The sequence below is a fragment of the Engystomops pustulosus genome, chromosome 11, assembly GCF_040894005.1.
Source record: "Engystomops pustulosus chromosome 11, aEngPut4.maternal, whole genome shotgun sequence".
Classification (NCBI taxonomy): Eukaryota; Metazoa; Chordata; class Amphibia; order Anura; family Leptodactylidae; genus Engystomops; species Engystomops pustulosus.
The window spans coordinates 9,466,556-9,490,762 of record NC_092421.1 but is presented as its reverse complement, the minus strand read 5'-3'; the positions used below and the strand labels follow the sequence as shown (position 1 = coordinate 9,490,762).

Below are 24,207 nucleotides of genomic sequence, written 5' to 3'. Positions count from 1 at the left end.
GTATACAGCCTGCCCCCAGTAGTATACAGCCTGCCCCCAGTAGTATACAGCCAGCCCCCAGTAGTATACAGCCTGCCCCCAGTAGTATACAGCACTGCCCCCAGTAGTTTACAGCCTGCCCCCAGTAGTATACAGCACTGCCCCCAGTAGTTTACAGCCTGCCCCCAGTAGTATACAGCCTGCCCCCAGTAGTTTACAGCCTGCCCCCAGTAGTATACAGCACTGCCCAGAGTAGTATACAGCCAGCCCCCAGTAGTATACAGCCTGCCCCCAGTAGTATACAGCACTGCCCCCAGTAATATACAGCACTGCCCCCAGTAGTATACAGCACTGCCCCCAGTAGTATAGAGCCACTCCAGCATTAAAAAAAAAAAACCTACATACTCACCCTCCGGTGGCCCCCGATGTGCAGCGCTGCTCCGCCGAGGTCCGCACGGCTCGTCTTCTGGCTTCCTGGCTCCTCTTCTTTCCTTTATAACCTCCTGCAGGGCGGCGCCATTGCTCTCTCCCGGCCGGGAGTATGACACGCCGCTGCTGATGTCATACTATGCGCCGCCCGGGGGAAAAACATGGCAGCGCCCTGCAGGAGGTTACAGAAGAAAGAAGAGGAGCCGCTAATAAAATACAACAGGCTGCGCTAGCCGGGACTCGAACCCGGGTCACAAGAATGGGAATCTTGCATGATGCCCCTACACTACTAGCGCCTTGGCTACTTTTGTTTCAAAACAATTTGCAGTATACACGAGTATATACGGTAAATATAAAATGATAGTTCTGTGGAGATCCAGTGGAAGGTTCGGATTCTGCCAGTACAGACCTTTGCCCAGATTATAGTCCGACCCGTCTATGACTCTGTCAGTCTACTTGTTATCTAATGTAGATGTTCCTGTGATAAATAGCAAGAAATCTGGCACAAACCTGCTCAGCATCTGGACATGCAGTGGTTGAATGCAATAAAATATCCATCCAACAAAAAATGTATACTTTATTATTTTGAGGCAGACATTAAAGATTGACTTCCTTCTGCTCAGGTGTAGACCAAGGTGAGAAATCCAGATATCACCTTGTACACAAATATACAAGAACAAGTAACAGTCACCAAGGCGCTAGTAGTGTAGGGGCATCATGCAAGATTCCCATTCTTGTGACCCGGGTTCGAGTCCCGGCTAGCGCAGCCTGTGTTTTATTCCATGAAAATTGTAGCTAAAAAATTCATCAGCTCCACTAATAATAATTGTCTGTTAGAATTGTTAATTATAAGACGGCACTTGAATGCCATAAAAATTGAATTTATTGGCAATTTGCTACCTATTGGGTCAAAAAATCTATTTGGCTTAGTGGGTCCGGCATATTCCTTGTATGATCAGGTTTTTTTTTTTTTTTTTTAATAACATTTTTATTAAACAAAAGAGAAGTTTACAAGCATTTGACCATCATCCGGTCATACAAGTTACACAGTATTCTTAGACATACACCTAGAGTGATATTAGGCTTTCCAGGTCATTATAGAAACTTAGAAGTGTCAGTTCACATCATCACTATTGCAGAAAAGGTAACAGTCAGTTTCTTGTAGGATGTCCATTTAGAGTTCTTGGTGATATATAGTGTCGGTAACGACATTTTCGGTACTAAGTGTGTTTCCAGAGTATGCCTTCTTTACTTCTCAAACATAAAATAACTCAAACAAAAGGTTATGACAGTAAACATACATATCATAAACCAAGGGTATATATAACTGTGCCCATTTTAGTCAGAGAAAAGCTTATTTCAATCTTGGAAGTAGCTAGAGGTCGTCCAGATGTTCCATTGTCTTGTGAAGGCTGCTAGAGTGTTGTTTTGATATGAAAGTGCTTTCTCAAAAGCGAAGTTTGTGTTGACTTGGGAGGTGACTTCGTGCAAGGAGGGACAAATCGATTCTTTCCAGTGTCTTGTTAGAATTAATTTAGTTGACATCAATATGTGTGCCACTACTGTTTTAGTTGTAGGAGAGAGTTTGTCTAAGTCAATAAGAAGGAGAGATTTCTCTGGTGAGTCTAGATTCTCTGTGACCCCTAGATTGGTTATTATGGAGAGGGCCCCCTTACATAGAGTACGGATCTTAGGGCAGGCCCAAAGTATGTGGATTAGTGTTCCCCTCTGGCCACACAGCCTCCAGCAACCTGGGGGGGTAGAAGGGTAAATCCTATGTAATCTTGAAGGGGTGAAATACCATCTCATTTGAGATTTAACTATAGCTTCTTGGTGAGCCACACACCGAAATGATGAGTGAGTTAGGACCATTGATTTTTGCCATTGAGTAATGGATAGCGAGATGTCTAAATCCCTTTCCCACTGGGTCATATAAGGGAGTTTCGTAAGTTTGTGTCTATTGCTAAGTAATGTGTAGAAAAGAGTTATTCCTTTCTTTTTCAATACGGCTTTGTGAAGGTAATTAAGCACTGATTTATGGATATTCAAAATTTTCAGGTCGTTATGATATAGGAAGCTCCTGATCTTCATAAAATTGAAAATTTCTCTCTCTGGGATGGACGTTTTTTTATTTAGCTCTCTAAAAGGGAGAAGTTTGTCTTCTACTATTATATCTGCAAGAGTATTTAGACCATAAGCCCGCCACTGAGAGAGATCAAGTTCTGGTATTTTGTATTCTAGATATTCCAAGGGAATTATATGAAGCGGGAGTTTGATTTTGTCCGATTCTGCGGTCACTAGCTTTTGCCACGCTAAGTCTGAGGCAGTGATTGTAGCTAATTTAGATGGGTTTGGGGTTTTACGCCATATGCCGTCTAATAGGCGAAACAGGAGGGGTTGTCCGCTTAATTTACTTTCAATTTCTCTCCAGGTCATGCTAGTTTCTTCATTCCACCAGAAGTATAGCTGGTCTAAGACTGCAGCCAAATAATAATCTTTAAGATCTGGAACACTGAGGCCACCCACCCCTTTAGGTTTGGTTAAAATTTTATGTGCTACTCTAGGCTTGTTGTTGTGCCAAATGAATTTGTTAAGTTGTGTTCTTATAGTATTAAAGAAGGACTCTGGGATAGGAATGGGGATTGTTCTAAATAAATATAAGAATTTGGGTAGAATCATCATTTTATAAGTTGCAATGCGGCCCATCCAGGAGAGGATGTGTTTAGAGTAGTCTGTCAGTTCTTTGTCTATTTTTGCTACAAGTGGAAGAAAATTTAATTTATATAATTCTGTAATTGGGAAGGCGAGTTCTATTCCTAGGTAGGTGACTTGTTTTGTTTGCCAGTCCAGACTGAATTGGGTTTTTAACCTAGTGAGGGTATGGGGGGATAAGTTCACTGGTAGGATCTGCGATTTAGAGTTGTTAATTTTATAGTAAGACAGGGAGCCAAATAGTTGAGCTAGGTGGAATATACATGGTAGGGATTTTTCCGGGGAGGTGGTCATTAATATGATGTCGTCCGCAAATAAGGCGATTTTATGTTCCTGGTCCCCCACTTTAATCCCTGCTATATCTGGATGTGAGCGAATAGCTTCAGCTAGTGGTTCAATTGAAATCACAAAGATGATAGGCGAGAGAGGGCATCCTTGGCGGGTTCCATTCGACAGGGTAAATTTATCTGAGAGAGTGCTGTTGACAAAAACTCTAGCTGATGGTGCAGAGTACAATGCTTTAATAGCCATAAACATATGGCCTTCTATTCCAAATTTGCGTAGTGTCATAAATATATACTCCCAATTTACCCTATCGAACGCTTTTTCCGCGTCAACTGTTAAAAATGTAGCTGGGATTTTTCTAAGTTGGCATATCTGCATAAGATTGATCAGTCTACGTGTATTGTCTGAGGCTTGGCGGTTTGGGGTAAAACCTGCCTGGTCGGGCGCGATTAGGGAGGGGAGAATTTTTTTAAGCCTGTTGGCTAGGATCTTGGCGTATAATTTAACATCCTCATTCAGTAGAGAGATGGGGCGGTAGTTTGCTGTGTTATCTGAAGATTTGCCTGGTTTTGGGATGGTGACTATTAATGCCTCTAGCATCCTTTCCGGAAAGGCTCCTTGTGCGGCTGCTTCTTTGTATACTCTACTTAGATATGGTGTTAATACTTGGGGGAATTTTTTATAGAATGCTCCTGGGAGCCCATCTGGGCCGGGGGATTTATTGCTTTGTAGGGTCTTAATTGTTTTGTTAATCTCTGCTTCAGATATTGGAGCGTTCAATGAGGCCAACTGTTCTGGAGATATTTTAGGTAAAGATAAACTGTCTAAAAATGTCTGAATTTCAGTCTGAGAGGGAACCCTAATGTTTTTATCCTCCCTAAGATTATACAATTCTGAGTAGAATGACATAAAAGCGTTTGCAATATCTCTAGGGGCGATCATTTTTCCCCCATTCTGTGGATGGAGAATAGATGGAATTTTTGATTTGTGAGCTCTTTGTTTCAGGCGTCTAGCTAACATAGCCCCGGCTTTTTGGTCTTGGGAATAAAACCGTAATTTCAATTTCTGAAGTGAATGGGTATATTTATGCAACATAAGGTTCCTTAGATGGGTACGTAGTTTATTTAATTCTAAAATTAGAGTTTGTGAGAGGGTCGACTTGTTCTGGGCTTCCAACAGTTGTATTTTTAACAGGGTGTCATTTATCTCCTTGTCTCTTTTTTTTTTAATCGCACTACCTATGGCTATAAATTCTCCCTGTGCAAATCCTTTCAACATTACCCAGATCGAAAAAATTTTAGCTTCCCCGTTATCATTGAATCTCAAAAATTCTCGGAGAGCATTCTCCATTCGGGCCGAGCGTAGTGCCTGAGCTACAGAGGACATGTTGGCTCTCCAGATAAAATCGTTATGGTCTGAAAATTTATCCATGATCTTGATTTTAACTGGAGCATGGTCAGACCAATGTATAACCCCTATTTCAGAAGATATTACTTTATCTATCATACGCCTATCTATTATTATAGAGTCAATACGTGAGTATGTCTTATGTCTGGGGGAGAAATATGTAAAATCTCTTTCCGTTGTATGTTGTATACGCCAAATATCATGTAGATCATTTTCCCAGAGCAAGCGGTTAAGAGTAAAGGATCTAGAGGGGTTAGTAGAGGTAGTGTCCATCTGAGGATGGTTAATTGCATTATAGTCTCCACACATTATTAAGAAGCCCTGTTTGACTGCAGAGACTTTTTTAAGAAGTTTTTTAAGAAAAGGCCCCTGCTTGGTGTTAGGTGCGTATATATTCACTATTGTATACTGTAAGTTGTTAATTTTACAAACCAAAATTATATAACGGCTTTGAGGGTCTATAATGGAGGTTTGTATATCTATTGCTAGAGAAGATTTTAGGGCAATGAGGACACCTCTTTTTTTTATGGAAGGAGGAAGAGATTATATGTGGAAAAGATGGATGGGAAAGTTTTGGAGGATTTGCTGAGCAAACATGAGTCTCCTGTAAGCACACAATGGGGCACATTTACTTACCCGGCCCATTCGCGATCCAGCGGCGCGTTCTCTGCACAGGATTCGGGTCCGGCTGGGATTTAAGATGGTAGTTCCTCCGCCGTCCACCAGGTGGCGCTGCAGCGCCGAAAATAATCTTAACGCCCCGGAATGCACCATCCCATAGAAGGTGAAGGTGAGCGCTCCCCAAGCGACACATTTTCGTTTTTTAAATGCGGCGGTTTTTCCGAATACGTCGGGTTTTCGTTCGGCCACGCCCACCCCGATTTCTGTCGCGCGCATGCCGGCCCCGATGCGCCACAATCCGATCGCGTGCGCCAAAAACCCGGGGCAATTCATGTACAAGCGGCGCAAATCGGAAATATTCGGGTAACACGTCGGGAAAACGCGAATCGGGCCCTTAGTAAATGACCCCCAATGTCTCCCTTTTGTCTCTTCACCTCATTCCATAATTGTGATCTTTTAAAGGGACTATTTAGCCCCTTGACATTCAATGAAAGTATTGATAGTGCCATAGGAGATAATTAGAAACAAGCTAAAGGGGACATTCCCATTTTCCTTAATAAGCATTGATACCCTTAAGACAATGTTAGTGGATAGTGGATAATAGCAGTATGGGCAAACCTTACAAAACATTTTAACTATACAGAAAAACATAAGGTTAAACAAGAGATTTCGTACCCGTTTTTGATAGGTACCACACTGGGGGAAAATTGTCCTTGTGGAAACGTAAGGACATTGAGGTCGGCTCCACCACCTTTTCCTTTCTTCAGGTGTTCTTCTTCTTCCTCCATCCTGGGTCTAGGTGTTTGAGGTTGCTAGAAGAAGTTGATTGTTGGGGATCCAATCTGGTTAGACCCCAGGAGTCCAGGGTTGCCATACCTTCTTCTATGCTACTTATGGCTACAATTGTATTCTGCCTTTTAACTAGGATTTTAGTGGGGAAACCCCATCTATACGGAATGTCGTTCGCTCTCAATATAGTAGTTATAGGTGCAAATCCTTTCCTTGCCTGGAGAGTGGCCGCTGACAAGTCTGCGAAGAGCTTGATAGGTTCATAAGGTGCTGGAAGCGTGGTGAGTTTTCTGGATTGTGCAAGTAATTCATCTTTAACATGGTAGAATGTAAATCTAGCCAGAGTGTCTCGAGGTATTGTATCTGGCAGATTGTCAGGCTTGGGCACTCTATGAGCGCGGTCGATGCTAAGTTCATAGTCCGCCAAGTCAGGGATGAGAGATTTGGTTAATTGCTGAACGTACGGTTTAAGCTGTGAAGCAAGAATCGACTCAGGGATGCCTCTTATCTTGACGTTGTTACGTCTGTCCCTGTCCTCATTATTGATAAGTTTTGCTTGAATGGATGAGACTGAAGCCTCCACTGCGTTATGGGCATCTACCAGCTCATTATGTGATTCAACAAAGGATGCTAGCTTGTCTTCAGTGTGGGACACTCTTTCTCCTAGCTCTGTGAGCGAGGTTTGAATAGGTTTAATGAGAGCAGACAGATCAGAATGCAGGGAGGATCGCAAAGCCATAAGCATAGACATAAGTGTGTGTTCAGACACCATTTTATCTGAAGCTTGGAATGAGGCAAAAAAATCAGACTGGTGAGAGAGAATATCATTCGCCTGATGATGTTGTGCTGGATCCTGCTTCTTAGCTCGTTGCTTAGCTGGGCTGTTGGTAGGTGATGCAGGGGGGATGCCGAGATTCGTGAGTTCTCCTCAGAATGAAGAAGCAGTGGAGGCATGCTGCAGTCTTCCTCCGTTTGAGCGGGAGAGAGATGAGCTGGTGCCCGGAGAGAGCCTGAGTCTAGGCTCCAGCGTTCCGGGACCTCAAAGGAGGCTGGTGAGTTATTCCCCGACGGGGGGCTTACTCGTGCCTTGCGTTGTGGCAGAGCGCTGTGCGGCGCGCTGCTGCCTGCTGGAGTCCGGACCGCGGCGCCATCTTGCCTCCTTGTGGCGCTGCGCGGCGGGTCCGGGGGAAAGTAGTGTCCTATCTGCCTCCCTCCCGGTTCTTTGGCTCCCCGTTTTCTCCCCATGGAGGAGGGAAGGGCGCTGGTGAGTTTGCTGGGCATTGTGCCCTCTGGTCGCTTGGATAGCTGCTGCTTAAGCGGTAGTGGAGCCGGAGCACGCGGCCATCTTACACGGCAGCCAGGCCACGCCCCCGTATGATTAGGTTTTGTGATATAAAATTGAAACTGAATCCCGGAGTAATTGAAATAAATGTAGAAGAGGTAATTGTCCACTTTCACACTCATTATGATACAGTCATGGATTTTGCTTAACATTAAATAAAATATCTCAACGACACCAGGTCAATCACTGACTGTGCACGAACTGTTTATGGGGACCCAGGAAATCTACCGTATATACTCGAGTATAAGCCGAGACCCCTAATTTTACCACCAAAAACTGGGAAATCTTATTGACTCGAGTATAAGGCGAGGGTGGGAAATGCATTGTTCGCAGTCCCCCCCAGTATATAGCCAGCCTTCCCTCTATAGTATACAGCCTGCCCCCTGTAGTATACAGCCTGCCCAGCCTGCCCCCAGTAGTTTACAGCCAGACCAGCTTGCCCCCAGGAGTATACAGCCTGCCCCCAGTAGTATACAGCCTGCCCCCTGTAGTATACAGCCTGGCCCCAGTAGTATACAGCCACCCCAGCCTGCCCCCAGTAGTATACAGCCTGCCCCCAGTCGTATACAGCCTGCCCCCAGTAGTATACAGCCTGCCCCCAGTAGTATACAGCCACCCCAGCCTGCCCCCAGTAGTATACAGCCTGCCCCCAGTAGTATACAGCCAGCCCAGCCTGCCCCAGTAGTATACAGCCACCTCAGCCTGCCCCCACTAGTATACAGCCACCTCAGCCTGCCCCCAGTAATATACAGCCAGTCCAGCCTGCCCCCAGTAGTATACAGGCAGCCCAGCCTGCCCCGGTAGTATACAGCCAGCCCAGCTTGCCCCAGTAGTATACAGCCAGCCCAGCCTGCCCCGGTAGTATACAGCCAGCCCAGCCTGCCCCCAGTAGTATACAGCCGGCCCCCAGTAGTATAGAGCCTGCCCCCAGTAGTAAAGAGCCTGCCCCCAGTAGTATACAGCCCAGCCCAGCTTGCCCCCAGTAGTATAGAGCCTGCCCTCAGTAGTATAGAGCCTGCCCCCTGTAGTATACAGTCAGCCCTACTTGCCCCCAGTTATATACAGCCTGCCCCCAGTAGTATAGAGCCTGCCCCCAGTAGTATACAGCCAGCCCAACTTGCCCCCAGTAATATAGAGCCTGTCCCCAGTAGTATACAGCCTGCCCCCAGTAGTATAGAGCCTGCCCCCAGTAGTATACAGCCTGGCCCCAGTAGTATACAGCCTGCCCCCAGTAGTATACAGCACAGCCCCCAGTAGTATACAGCACCGCCCCCAGTAGTATACAGCCTGCCCCCAGTAGTATACAGCCTGCCCCCAGTAGTATACAGCACTGCCCCCAGTAATATACAGCACTGCCCCCAGTAGTATACAGCACAGCCCCCAGTAGTATACAGCCTGCCCCCAGTAGTATACAGCCAGCCCAACTTGCCCCCAGTAATATAGAGCCTGCCCCCAGTAGTATACAGCCTGCCCCCAGTAGTATAGAGCCTGCCACCAGTAGTATACAGCCTGGCCCCAGTAGTATACAGCCTGCCCCCAGTAGTATACAGCACAGCCCCCAGTAGTATACAGCCTGCCCCCAGTAGTATACAGCACTGCCCAGCCTGCCCCCAGTAGTATACAGCACAGCCCCCAGTAGTATACAGCCTGCCCCCAGTAGTATACAGCCTGGCCCCAGTAGTATACAGCCTGCCCCCAGTAGTATACAGCACAGCCCCCAGTAGTATACAGCACCGCCCCCAGTAGTATACAGCCTGCCCCCAGTAGTATACAGCCTGCCCCCAGTAGTATACAGCACTGCCCCCAGTAATATACAGCACTGCCCCCAGTAGTATACAGCACTGCCCAGCCTGCCCCCAGTAGTATACAGCACAGCCCCCAGTAGTATACAGCCTGCCCCCAGTAGTATACAGCCTGCCCCCAGTAGTATACAGCACTGCCCCCAGTAATATACAGCACTGCCCCCAGTAGTATACAGCACTGCCCCCAGTAATATACAGCACTGCCCCCAGTAGTATACAGCCTGCCCCCAGTAGTATACAGCACTGCCCCCAGTAATATACAGCACTGCCCCCAGTAGTATACAGCCTGCCCCCAGTAGTATACAGCACTGCCCCCAGTAATATACAGCACTGCCCCCAGTAGTATACAGCACTGCCCCCAGTAATATACAGCACTGCCCCCAGTAGTATACAGCCTGCCCCCAGTAGTATACAGCCTGCCCCCAGTAGTATACAGCACTGCCCCCAGTAATATACAGCACTGCCCCCAGTAGTATACAGCCTGCCCCCAGTAGTATACAGCACTGCCCAGCCTGCCCCCAGTAGTATACAGCACAGCCCCCAGTAGTATACAGCCTGCCCCCAGTAGTATACAGCCTGCCCCCAGTAGTATACAGCACAGCCCCCAGTAATATACAGCACTGCCCCCAGTAGTATACAGCCTGCCCCCAGTAATATACAGCACTGCCCCCAGTAGTATACAGCCTGCCCCCAGTAGTATACAGCACTGCCCCCAGTAATATACAGCACTGCCCCCAGTAGTATACAGCCTGCCCCCAGTAGTATACAGCACTGCCCCCAGTAATATACAGCACTGCCCCCAGTAGTATACAGCACTGCCCCCAGTAATATACAGCACTGCCCCCAGTAGTATACAGCCTGCCCCCAGTAGTATACAGCACTGCCCCCAGTAATATACAGCACTGCCCCCAGTAGTATACAGCCTGCCCCCAGTAGTATAGAGCCACTCCAGCATTAAAAAAAAAAAACCTACATACTCACCCTCCGGTGGCCCCCGATGTGCAGCGCTGCTCCGCCGAGGTCCGCACGGCTCGTCTTCTGGCTTCCTGGCTCCTCTTCTTTCTTCTGTAACCTCCTGCAGGGCGGCGCCATTGCTCTCTCCCGGCCGGGAGTATGACACGCCGCTGCTGATGTCATACTATGCGCCGCCCGGGGGAAAAACATGGCAGCGCCCTGCAGGAGGTTACAGAAGAAAGAAGAGGAGCCGCTAATAAAACACAACAGGCTGCGCTAGCCGGGACTCGAACCCGGGTCACAAGAATGGGAATCGTGCATGATGCCCCTACAATACTAGCACCTTGGCTAATTTTGTTTCAAAACAATTTGCAGTATACACGAGTATATACGGTAAATATAAAATGATAGTTCTGTGGAGATCCAGCGGAAGATTCTGATTCTGCCAGTACAGACCTTTGCCCAGATTATAGTCCAACCCGTCTATGACTCTGTCAGTCTACTTCTTATCTAATGTAGATGTAGATAGTAAGAAATCTGGCACAAACCTGCTCAGCATCTGGACATGCAGTGGTTGAATACAATAAAATATTTATCCAACGGAAAATGTATACTTTATTATTTTGAGGCAGACATTAAAGATTGACTTCCTTCTGCTCAGGTGTAGACCAAGGTGAGAAATCCAGATATCACCTTGTACACAAATATACAAGAACAAGTAACAGTCACCAAGGCGCTAGTAGTGTAGGGGCATCATGCAAGATTCCCATTCTTGTGACCCGGGTTCGAGTCCCGGCTAGCGCAGCTTGTTGTGTTTTATTCTATGAAAATTGTAGCTGAAAAATTCTACTGATAATAATTGACTGTAAGAATTGTTAATTATAAGACGGCACTTGAATGCCAAAAAAATTTAATTTATTGGCAATTTGCTACCCATTGGTGTCTGTGACGTCATCTTACAGGCAGAGTGTCAGCCTATGCAAGTGCATTGGCGGAAACTGCTAATACCCTGCAATACATGAGCCGTAAAACTGTTGTAAACCCACCAAATATTATGATTTTTACCTATTCAATCTTACAAAAAATGCAATAAAAAGTGATCAAAAAACATATGTACTCCACAATGATACTGGTGCGAAGTTAAACATGTCTCGCAAAAAACAAGCCATCTACCAGCTCTGTCACCAAAAAAGTAACAATGTTCTGCCACTTGGAAGACGGCGATGGAAAAATAATAGATTTTTCCCCACATTAGGGTTTGATTTGACAAATTTAGTAAAATGTGAGAAAATATATTCAAGTCTGGTGTCCCCGTCATCGTATCAACCCATAAAATAAAGATAAAATGATTATTGGGCTATACGGTGAACACAAAAAAAAAGAGAGAATTGATGCTTTTCTACTCCTGCCCTCAAAAACAAGTTCCTAAATTTTCGACAATAGGTGATACCAACCCCTAAATGGTAACAATGGAAAAAGCTCCTCATTATGCAAAAAAATGCCGTCACATGGCCCCAATAACGAAAAAGTGAAAATTTTATAGCCTACAAAAGGGGCCAATGACAAAACTAAAATCCTGGCAGCTGCAGGTCCCTCCTTCCCTTCTGCACCTCGCTGTGCGCCCATAAAACAAGTCACTGCCACATGTGGGGGGTCTCTGTACCCAGGAGAAGTAACGGCTACAAGTGTGGGGTCTCTGTACCCAGGAGAAGTAACGGCCACATGTGGGGGGTCTCTGTACTCGGGAGAAGTAACGGCCACATGTGGGGGGTCTCTGCACTCGGGAGAAGTAACGGCCACATGTGGGGGGTCTCTGTACTCAGGAGAAGTAACGGCCACATGTGGGGGGGTCTCTGCACTCGGGAGAAGTAACGGCCACATGTGGGGGGTCTCTGTACTCGGGAGAAGTAACGGCCACATGTGGGGGGTCTCTGCACTCGGGAGAAGTAACGGCCACATGTGGGGGGGTCTCTGCACTCGGGAGAAGTAACGGCCACATGTGGGGGGTCTCTGTACTCGGGAGAAGTAACGGCCACATGTGGGGGGTCTCTGCACTCGGGAGAAGTAACGGCCACATGTGGGGGGGTCTCTGCACTCGGGAGAAGTAATGGCCACATGTGGGGGGTCTCTGTACTCGGGACAAGTAATGGCCACATGTGGGGGGTCTCTGCACTCGGGAGAAGTAACAGCCACATGTGGGGGTCTCTGTACTCGGGAGAAGTAACGGCCACATGTGGGGGGTCTCTGTTCTCGGGAGAAGTAACAGCCACATATGGGGGTCTCTGCACTCGGGAGAAGTAACGTCCACATTTGGGGGGGTCTCTGTACTCGGGAGAAATTGCAGAACAAATTGTATGGTGGGTTTTCTCTTTTTATCTTTTGGAAATGTGTAAATTTTAGGGCTAAATGAACGTATAACCGACACAATTTAACCATTCCAAATTTCACCTCCATTTAGATTCAATTACTATTTCAAGGGGTTAACAATCTTCCTAAAAGCTGTTTCTGATAGTTTGAGGGGTGCAGATTTGAAAATGTGTTGGTCATATAGGGGGGGTTTTGATGCTAAATATGTAAAATTTCATTCAAAACAATAATTATCCGCAAAAGAGTAAATTCTGAAAAAAAACGGAAAATCGCCATTCGATTTGTAAGCCGCGCGACATCAAAATATATTATCGAGACATTTCAAAAATTTTGAAAAAGTAAACATATGGGAAATGTTATTCAGCAACTTATTTAGGTGGTAAATCCATCAGCCTGAAAATGTAATTATTTAAAATTTCCAAAAATTGAAATTTTAAAAAAATTCCACATTTTTTCTTTTTTTTTGGAAAATAAACGCAAAACTTATCAGCCATCACTTACCACTAAAATGAAGCACAACATGTGGGGAAAAAACAATCTCAGAATCGCATTGATAAGTAACAGTGTTCAAAAGATATAACCATAGAAAGCGACGTCAGAATCCAAAGCCTTAAGCTAAAAAATTGCTGCATCCTTAAGGGGTTAAATATAAAATGATAGTTCTGTGGAGATCCAGCGGGAGATACCGATTCTGCCTGTGCAGACCTTTGCCCAGATTATAGTCCAACCCGTCTATGACTCTGTCAGTCTACTTATTATGTAAATGTAGATGTTCCAGTGATAAATAGCAAGAAGTCTGCCACAAACCTGCTCAGCATCTGGAGATCCAGTTGTTGAATACAATAAAATAACGAAAAATACCGAAAAATGTATACTTTATTATTTTGAGGAAACCCCTTACCAACATGTGACGTAATATTGAGCTCTCTCCATAGCCCCATATGCCGTATTTTTCGGCTGATTAGGCGCACCGGACTATAAGGCGCATTAAGAATAAAGAGCAGAAAAGACGTCTTGGTCCATACATAAGGCGCACCGGATTATAAGGTGCAGGCGGCTACTTGGGTTAGAAGGGGTCTGAGGGCGTGGTTTGGATGCCGAGAGGTCGCACAGAGAGCCTGCTCCACCACCAGCACTGGTAAAGCGACCCTCCACGGCAGCGACCCTCCACGGCAAAGACCCTCCACGGCAGCACCCCGAGTGCATACCTACGACGGGGGGCATGATGAAGAGAAGATCGCCCGCACACACGAGGACGGAGGAGAACGTAGGCCACTGACTGGCACCATCTTCCACAAGCAGCAGCAAGGGCTCAGGGAGCAGAGGTGAGTGTTCGGACAGGGAGATAGGCTGTGATTCGCGCTATGGCTATTCCCATTTCATATATTAGGTGCATCGGACTATAAGGCACACTTTTGATTTCTAAGAAAATCATAGGTTTCTATGTGCGCCTTATAGTCCGAAAAATACGGTACTGCCATACTGTAGTATGGCAGTATATGATAGGATCGTACAGACAGCCTAGGGAGTCTGAAAAATAGTAAAAATAAAAAAAGTAAAACAAAAACTATAATAAAAACCCTAAAAACTCAAATCACCCCCCTTTCCCTAGAACTGATATAAATATATATAAACAGTAAAAATCATAAACACATCAGGTATCGACATGTCCGAAAATGGTTTTTCACTGCGTCTAACCCCGTAATGGAAAACCGGGCCCAAAATCGAAAATGCTACTTTTTTGCCATTTAAAAAAAATGTAATAATTCTATAAAAAGTAATCAAAAAGTCGCACAGTCCTAAAATGATAACATTGTAAACGTCATCAAAAGTCTCAAAAAACAACACCTCCCAAAGCTCCGTACACCAAAGTATGAAAAAGTTATTAGTGCCAGAAGACGGCAAAATCCCCCAAAAATTTTTTGTAAAGGAGGTTTTAATTTTTGTAAATGTATGAAAACATTATAAAACCTAAACAAATTTAGTATCCCTGTAATCGTACCAACCCAAAAAATAAAGCAGACATGTCATTTGGGGTGCACAGTGAAATGCGTAAAATCCAGGCCCACAAGAATACGGCACGAATGCGTTTTTCACTGCATTTGGAATTTTTTTCCTATTTCCCAGTACACGGCATGGAATATTAAATACCATCACTATGAAGTGTAATTTGTTATGCAGAAAATAAGCCCTCACACACCTCTGTTCATGGAAAAATAAAGAAGTTATAGATTTTTGAAGGTGAGGAATGAAAAATGAAAACGCAAAAACTAAAAAGGGCTGCGGCGGGAAGAGGTTAAAGATTGACTTCCTTCTGCTCAGGTGTAGACCAAGGTGAGAAATCCAAATTGTTTTGAAACATATCACCTTGTACACACAAAAAAAAGATTAAGGAAATGTTGCCAAGGCGCTAGTAGTGTAGGGGCATCATGCAAGATTCCCATTCTTGTGACCCGGGTTCGAGTCCCGGCTAGCGCAGCCTGTTGTGTTTTATTCTATGAAAATTGTAGTTAAAAAAAAATTAATCCGTTCTACTGATAATAATTGACTGTAAGAATAGAAGAGGGTATTTTTATGCCTAAAAAATTTAATTTGCTACCAAACGGGTAAAAAAAACATCTATTTGGCTTAGTGGGTCCGGCATGTTCCTTGTATAATTAGGTTTTGTGATATGAAATTGAAACTAAATCCCAGAGTAATAGAAATAAATGTAGAAGAGGTAATTGTCCACTTTCACACTCATTATGATACATTCATGGATTTTGCTTAACAACACATAAAATATCTCAATGAAACCAGGACAATCACTGACTGTGCACGAGCCGTGTAAGGTGACCCGGGAAAACTAAATATAAAATGATAGTTCTGTGGAGATCCAGCGGGAGATTCTGATTCTGCCTGTGCAGACCTTTGCCCAGATTATAGTCCGACCCGTCTATGACTCTGTCAGTCTACTTATTATCTAAATGTAGATGTTCCTGTGATAAATAGCAAAAAATCTGGTACAAAGAAAAGAATTGCAAAAAGGCATTAATATAAAAAGTATATCTTTTATTAATATTACACATAAACCAAAATGCAAGTATACATATCCCACAATGGAGAACTCAAGAATTAAATACACACAGGGGAAACAGTTAGTCCCAGATGGAAAATGGGACATGCACAGAGTACTTAAGGCCCCCTCCTTTTTACTGACTGTCCTACGGTCAAACAAGTGCCCATAAAAAGTGATTCAATGGGGGACATTTTCTATGGCGTTTCCGCCAGTTTTGTGGCTTTCACCGCATGTTCTGCTCTCCGACTTATTTATTGGCTGGCGGCGCCAGAAAAAAAGACTTTTTCTGCCTCCTCCGACTCTTCTCCGAAAAGGGGCGTGGCTTTGGCGGAGTGGAAACTCAGACACAATTAATATGTGTCGCAGCCAATTTTGGGCGCTGTAAACTGGTGGAAAGTAGACCAAAAGAAAACTGGTCTAGCTAGGACACAAAACAGCGCTATTGCACTGTTGCCTGTTCTCCGACTGTTGGACACATTTCTGGTGCTCGGGACAAATTTTGGTCCCAGGGACAAATGGTCTCGGCGCCAGAAATGAATCTGCACAGCTCCACAATATTACATGTGTATCTTCTTTCCGAGAGCAGGTCGGTAACAAATTTATTATGATGATGATTCTTGGATTTTGCTTAACAAAACATAAAATATCTCAACGAAACCAGGACAATCACTGACTGTGCACGTGCCGCTTAAGGTGACCCGGGAAAAGTAAACTATTGTTCTGTGGAGATCCAGAGGAAGATTCTGATTCTGCCTGTGCAGACCTTTGCCCAGATGGCAGACTTCTTGCTATTTATCACTGGAACATCTACATTTACATAATAAGTAGACTGACAGAGTCATAGACGGGTTGGACTATAATCTGGGCAAAGGTCTGTACTGGCAGAATCGGTATCTCCCGCTGGATCTCCACAGAACTATCATTTTATATTTAACCCCTTAAGGATGCAGCAATTTTTTAGCTTAAGGCTTTGGATTCTGACGTCGCTTTCTATGGTTATATCTTTTGAACACTGTTACTTATCAAAGCGATTCTGAGATTATTTTTTCCCCACATGTTGTGCTTCATTTTAGTGGTAAATTTTGGCTGTGTTTTGCGTTTATTTAAAAAAAAAAAAAGAAAAAATGATGAATTTTTTTAAAAATTAGCCATTTTCGAAATTCGATATCATTGCGTTTTCAGGCAGATGGATTTACCACCTAAATAAATTGCTGAATATCATTTCCCATATGTCTGCTTTACATTTTCATCATTTTTGAAATGTTATTTTGATGTCGTGCGGCTTACAAATTGAATATCACTTTTCTGGATTTTCAGAATTGACTATTTTGGGGATAAATTCAGTTTTGAATGAAATTTTACATTTTTACCATAAAAACCCCCTATATAACCAACACGTTTTCAAATCTGCCCCCCTCAAACTATCAGAAACAGCTTTTCGGAAAATTGTTAACCCCTTGAGATCTTCATAGTAATGAAATAAAAATGGAGGTGAAATTTAGAATGGTCAAATTGTGCCGGTTATACGTTCATTTAGCCCTAAAATTTACACATTTCCAAAAGATAAAAAAGAGAAAACCCACCATACAATTTGTTCTGCAATTTCTCCCGAGTACAGACACCCCCCCCCCCCACATATGGCCATTACTTCTCCTGGGTACAGGGACCGCCCACATGTGGCTGTTACTTCTCCCGAGTGCAGAGACCCCCCACATGTGGCAGTTACTTCTCCCGAGTACAGAGACCCCCCACATGTGGCCGTTACTTCTCCCGAGTACTGAGACCCCCCCCACATGTGGCCGTTACTTCTCCCGAGTACAGAGACCCCCCACATGTGGCCGTTACTTCTCCCGAGTACTGAGACCCCCCCCACATGTGGCCATTACTTCTCCCGAGTGCAGAGACCCCCCACATGTGGCCATTACTTCTCCCGAGTACAGAGACCCCCCACATGTGGACATTACTTGTTTTATGGACGCACAGCGAGGCGCAGAAGGGAAGGAGCGCCCTGCAGCTGCCAGGATTTTAGTTTATTCATTGGCCCCTTTTGCAGGCTATAAAATTTTCGCTTTTTCGTTATTGGCGCCATGTGACGGCAATTTTTTGCGGGATGAGAGGCTTTTTCCAGTGTTACCATTTTGGGGTTAGTATTCCCTATTGTCGAAATTTAGGAACTTGTTTTTTAGGGCAGGAGTAGAAAAGCATCAATTCTGTACTAGATTTTTTACCTTTTGGTGTTCACCGTATAGCCCAATAATCATGTTATCTTTATTTTCCGGGTTGATACGATGACGGGGACCAGACATGAATATTTTTTCTTACGTTTTACTAAATTTGTCAAATAAATCCCTAATGTGGGGAAAAATCTATCATTTTTGCATTGCCGTCTTCCAAGTGGCAGAACATTGTTACTTTTTTGGCTACAGAGCTGGTTGATGGCCTGTTTTTTTTGCGGAAGATGTTGTACTTTGCACCAGTCTCATTCTGGAGAAGATATGTTTTTTTGATCACTTTTTATCGATCTTTTTGTGGGATTGATTAGGTAAAAATCATAATTTTTGGAGGGTTTATACCAATTTTTTTACGGTGTTTATTATGCGGGTTCAATAATTACTTACTGTTATTCTATGGGTTGTTACGGACACGGTGATACTATATATGTGGGGTTTGGGTTATGATTTAGACTTTTTTTTTGTTATATGTCTCTTTATATGTTTTGGGGCTTTTTGGCATTTTTATTGATTTCTTTCCTTATTTTTTATTGAATAACTTTTTTTTTTTAACTTTTTCACTTTTTCCGCCATGGGACATGAACAAGTAATCTGATTGCTTGTCCATGATAATACCCTGCAATACTTATGTATTGCAGGGTATTAGCAATGTCAGACCGCGGCATTTAACGGGCTAAGCACCCACGATCGGAGCCCACTCTGGGCTATATGTTACAACTGACACCCCGTGTTTTCCGATGCCGGTTCGGCTCAGATCTTGAGCTGAACTGGCATCGGCTCAGCGTCCGATATATCGGGAGCTGAGCTCTAAGTCAACGCGCTCAGCATCCAATATATCGGATGCTGAGCCTTAAGCGGTTAAAGTAGAACCTGTCTATGACTCTGCTCAGCATCTGGACATGTAGTTGTTGAATACGTTAAAATATCCATCCTACGAAAAATGTATACTTTCATATTTTGACGCAACCATTAAAGATTGACTTCCTTCTGCTCAGGTGTAGACCAAGGTGAGAAATCCAGATATCACCTTGTACACACAAATACAAGAACAAGTAACGGTCACCAAGGCGCTAGTAGTGTAGGGGCATCATGCAAGATTCCCATTCTTGTGACCCGGGTTCGAGTCCCGGCTAGCGCAGCATGTTGTGTTTTATTCTAAAATTGTAGCTAAAAAATTCCTCAGCTCCACTAATAATAATTGTCTGTTAGAATTGTTAATTATAAGACGACACTTGAATGCCAAAAAAATTTAATTTACAAGGCAATTTTCTTTCAAAGGGGTAAAAAAAAATATATCTGGCTAAGTGGGTCCGGCATATTCCTTGTTTGATTGCTTGTTCATCTCCCAGGGTGGAAATAGTAAAAAAGGAAAAAAAAATGTTATTCAATAAAAAGTAAAGTTAGAAATCAATAAAAATGCCCAGAAGCCCCATAACATATAAAGAGACGTATAACACAAAAAAAAAGTCTAAATCATAAGACAAACCCCACATATATAGTATCACAGCGTCCGTAACAACCTGTAGAATAACAATAAATAATTATTGAACCCGCAAGATGAACGTCGTTAAAAAAAAACTGTTAAACACCCTCAAAAAATTATGAATTTTACCTATTCAATCTTACAAAAAATGCAATCAAACGTGCTCAAAAAAACATATGTACTCCACAATGATACTGGTGCAAAGAACAATGTGTCCCGCAAAAAAACAAGCCATCAACCAGCTCTGTCACCAAAAAATTAAGAATGTTCTGCCACTTGGAAGACGGCGATGCAAAAATGATAGATTTTCCCATATTAGGGTTTTATTTGACAAATTTAGTAAAACGTAAGAAAATATATTCAAGTCTGGTCCCCGTAATCGTATCGACCCATAGAATAAAGATAAAATGATTATTAGGCTATATGGTGAACACAAAAAAAATTAAAAATCCAGTACAGAATTGATGCTTTTCTATTCCTCCCCTCAAAAACAAGTTCCTAAATTTTCGACAATAGGGGATACCAACCCTAAAATGGTAACACTGGAAAAAGCATCTCATCGCGCAAAAAAATGCCGTCACATGACCCTAATAGCGCAAAAGTGAAAATTTTAAAGCCTGCAAAAGGGGCCAATGACAAAACTATAATCCCGGAAGCTGCAGGGCGCTCCTTCCCTTCTGTGCCTCGCTGTGCGCCCATAAAACAAGTCACAGCCACATGTGGGGGGTCTCTGCACTCGGGAGAAGTAACGGCCACATGTGGGGGGTCTCTGCACTCGGGAGAAGTAACGGCCACATGTGGGGGGTCGCTGCACTCAGGAGAAATTGAAGAACAAATTGTATGGTGGGTTTTCTCTTTTTATCTTTTGGAAATGTGTAAATTTTAGGGCTAAATGAACGTATAACCGACACAATTTAACCATTCTAAATTTCATCTCCATTTTGATTCTGTTTCTGATAGCTTGAGGGGTGCAGATGTGAAAATGGGGTGATTATATAGGGGGTCTTAATGCTGAATATTTAAAATTTTATTCAAAACTGTATTTATCCCCAAAATAGTCAATTCTGAAAATACGGAAAAGAGATGTTCGATTTGTAAGCCGCTTGACATCAAGATAAATTATCCAGACATTTAAAAAATGATGAATATGTAAAGTAGACATAAGGGAAACGTTATTCAACAACTTATTTAGGTGGTAAATCCATCTGCCTGAAAATGAGGTGATTTTGAATTTTGAAAATGGCAAATATGAAAACGCAAAACTCATCAGCCAAAATTTACCACTAAAATGAAGTACAACCAATCAGTTCTACTAATAATAGACTGTTAGAATTGTTCATTAAAAGAGGGCATTTTTATGCCTAAAAAATTTAATTTTGCAAGGCAATTTGCTACCAAACGGGTAAAGAAAATCTATTTGGCTTAGTGAGTTGAAACTAAATCCCAGAGTAATTGAAATAAATGTAGAAGAGGTAATTGTTCACCTTCACACATTTATTATGATAAATTGATAGATTCTGATTCTGCCTGTGCCGACCTTTGCCCAGATTATAGTCCGACCCGTCTATGACTCTGTCAGTCTACTTATTATGTAAATGTAGATGTTCCTGTGATAAATAGTAAGAAATCTGGCACAAACCTGCTCAGCATCTGGACATGCAGTGGTTAAATACAATAAAATATCCATCCAACAAAAAATGTATACTTTAGTATTTTGAGGCAAACATTAAAGATTGACTTCCTTCTGCTCAGGTGTAGACCAAGGAGAGAAATCCAGATATCACCTTGTACACACAAATACAAGAACAAGTAACAGTCACCAAGGCGCTAGTAGTGTAGGGGCATCATGCAAGATTCCCATTCTTGTGACCCGGGTTCGAGTCCCGGCTAGCGCAGCCTGTTGTGTTTTATTCTATGAAAATTGTAGCTAAAAACTTCATCAGCTCCACTAATAATAATTGTCTGTTAGAATTGTTAATTATAAGACGACAATGGAATGCCAGAAAAGTGGAATTTATTGGCAATTTGCTATCTATTGGGTAAAAAAATCTATTTGGCTTAGTGGCTCCGGCATATTCCTTATATGATTAGGTTTTGTGATAGGAAATTGAAACTAAATTCCAGATTATTTGAAATAAATGTAGAAATTATGAATTATTTTAAAAATTAGCCATTTTCGAAATTCGATATCATTGCGTTTTCAGGCAGATGGATTTACCACCTAAATAAGTTGCTGAATATCATTTCCCATATGTCTGCTTTACATTTTCATCATTTTTGAAATGTTATTTTGATGTCACGCGGCTTACAAATTGAATATCACTTTTCTGGATTTTCAGAATTGACTATTTTGGGGATAAATACTGTTTTGAATGAAATTTTACATATTTACCATCAAAACCCCCTATATAACGAACACGTTTTCAAATCTGCACCCTTCAAACTATCAGAAACAGCTTTTCAGAAAATTGTTAACCCCTTGAGATCTTCATAGTAATGAAATAAAAATGGAGGTGAAATTTAGAATGGTCAAATTGTGTCGGTTATACGTTCATTTAGCCCTAAAATTTACACATTTCCAAAAGATAAAAAGAGAAAACCCACCATACATGTGGCCATTACTTCTCCTGGGTACAGAGACCCCCCACATGTGGCTGTTACTTCTCCCGAGTACAGAGACCCCCCACATGTGGCCATTACTTCTCCTGGGTACAGAGACCCCCCACATGTGGCCGTTACTTCTCCCGAGTGCAGAGACCCCCCACATATGGCCATTACTTCTCCTGGGTACAGAGACCCCCCACATGTGGCCGTTACTTCTCCCGAGTGCAGAGACCCCCCACATGTGGCCGTTACTTCTCCCGAGTACAGAGACCCCCCACATGTGGCCATTACTTCTCCCGAGTACAGAGACCCCCCACATGTGGCCGTTACTTCTCCCGAGTGCAGAGACCCCCCACATGTGGCCATTACTTCTCCCGAGTACAGAGACCCCCCTACATGTGGCCGTTACTTCTCCCGAGTACAGAGACCCCCCACATGTGGCCTTTACTTCTCCCGAGTGCAGAGACCCCCCTACATGTGGCCGTTACTTCTCCCGAGTACAGAGACCCCCCACATGTGGCCGTTACTTCTCCCGAGTGCAGAGACCCCCCCACATGTGGCCGTTACTTCTCCCGAGTGCAGAGACCCCCCCACATGTGGCTGTTACTTCTCCCGAGTGCAGAGACCCCCCCACATGTGGCCATTACTTCTCCCGAGTACAGAGACCCCCCACATGTGGCCGTTACTTCTCCCGAGTACAGAGACCCCCCACATGTGGCCGTTACTTCTCCCGAGTACAGAGACCCCCCACATGTAGCCGTTACTTCTCCCGAGTACAGAGACCTCCCACATGTGGCAGTGACTTGTTTTATGGGCGCACAGCGAGGCACAGAAGGGAAGGAGCGTCCTGCAGCTGCCAGGATTTTAGTTTTTTCATTGGCCCTTTTTGTAGTCTATAAAATTTTCGCTTTTCCGTTATTGGGGCCATGTGACAGCATTTTTTTTTCGGGATGAGATGCTTTTTCCAGTGTTACCATTTTGGGGTTGGTATCACCTATTGTCGAAAATGTAGGAACTTGTTTCTGAGAGCAGGAGTAGAAAAGCATCAATTCTGTACTGGATTTTTTACTTTTTTTTTTGGTGTTCACCGTATAGCCCAATAATCATGTTATCTTTATTTTCCGGTTTGATACAATTACGGGGACCAGACATGAATATTTTTTCTTACGTTTTACTAAATTTGTCAAATAAAACCCTAATGTGGGGAAAAATCTATCATTTTTGCATTGCCGTCTTCCAAGTGGCAGAACATTGTTACTTTTTTGGCTACAGAGCTGGTTGGTGGCTTGTTTTTTTTGCGGAAGATGTTGTACTTTGCACCAGTCTCATTCTGGAGAAGATATGTTTTTTTGATCACTTTTTATCGATTTTTTTGTGGGATTGATTAGGTAAAAATCATAATTTTTGGAGGGCTTATACCAATTTTTTTACGGCGTTTATTGTGCGGGTTCAATAATTACTTACTGTTATTCTATGGGTTGTTACGGACATGGTGATACTATATATGTGGGGTTTGGGTTATGATTTAGACTTTTTTTTTGTTATATGTCCCTTTATATGTTTTGGGGCTTTTTGGCATTTTTATTGATTTCTTTCCTTATTTTTTATTGAATAACTTTTTTTTTTTAACTTTTTCACTTTTTCCACCATGGGACATGAACAAGTAATCTGATTGCTTGTCCATGATAATACACTGCAATACTTATGTATTGCAGGGTATTAGCAGTGTCAGACCGCGGCATTTAACGGGCTAAGCACCCACGATCGGAGCCCACTCTGGGCTATATGTTACAACTGACACCCCGTGTTTTCCGATGCCGGTTCGGCTCAGATCTTGAGCTGAACTGGCATCGGCTCAGCGTCCGATATATCGGGAGCTGAGCTCTAAGTCAACGCGCTCAGCATCCAATATATCGGATGCTGAGCCTTAAGCGGTTAAAGTAGAACCTGTCTATGACTCTGCTCAGCATCTGGACATGTAGTTGTTGAATACATTAAAATATCCATCCTACGAAAAATGTATACTTTCATATTTTGACGCAACCATTAAAGATTGACTTCCTTCTGCTCAGGTGTAGACCAAGGTGAGAAATCCAGATATCACCTTGTACACACAAATACAAGAAGAAGTAACGGTCCCCAAG

General features: G+C 43.4%; 6 non-coding genes across 6 annotated transcripts; 5 read left to right on the top strand and 1 right to left on the bottom strand.

Annotated features, from left to right (window-relative positions):
* Window positions 1–633: 633 nt before the first annotated feature.
* TRNAG-CCC (transfer RNA glycine (anticodon CCC)) lies at window positions 634–704 on the bottom strand. The gene has a single exon. It is a non-coding gene; the product is annotated as a tRNA-Gly (tRNA).
* A 399-nt stretch (window positions 705–1,103) lies between these two features.
* Window positions 1,104–1,174, top strand: TRNAG-CCC (transfer RNA glycine (anticodon CCC)). Its single transcript has one exon. It is a non-coding gene; the product is annotated as a tRNA-Gly (tRNA).
* Window positions 1,175–11,053: 9,879 nt separating this feature from the next.
* On the top strand, window positions 11,054–11,124 carry TRNAG-CCC (transfer RNA glycine (anticodon CCC)). The gene has a single exon. It is a non-coding gene; the product is annotated as a tRNA-Gly (tRNA).
* A 3,970-nt stretch (window positions 11,125–15,094) lies between these two features.
* TRNAG-CCC (transfer RNA glycine (anticodon CCC)) lies at window positions 15,095–15,165 on the top strand. The gene has a single exon. It is a non-coding gene; the product is annotated as a tRNA-Gly (tRNA).
* Window positions 15,166–19,043: 3,878 nt separating this feature from the next.
* TRNAG-CCC (transfer RNA glycine (anticodon CCC)) lies at window positions 19,044–19,114 on the top strand. Its single transcript has one exon. It is a non-coding gene; the product is annotated as a tRNA-Gly (tRNA).
* A 2,169-nt stretch (window positions 19,115–21,283) lies between these two features.
* TRNAG-CCC (transfer RNA glycine (anticodon CCC)) lies at window positions 21,284–21,354 on the top strand. The gene has a single exon. It is a non-coding gene; the product is annotated as a tRNA-Gly (tRNA).
* The last annotated feature ends 2,853 nt before the right edge of the window (window positions 21,355–24,207 follow it).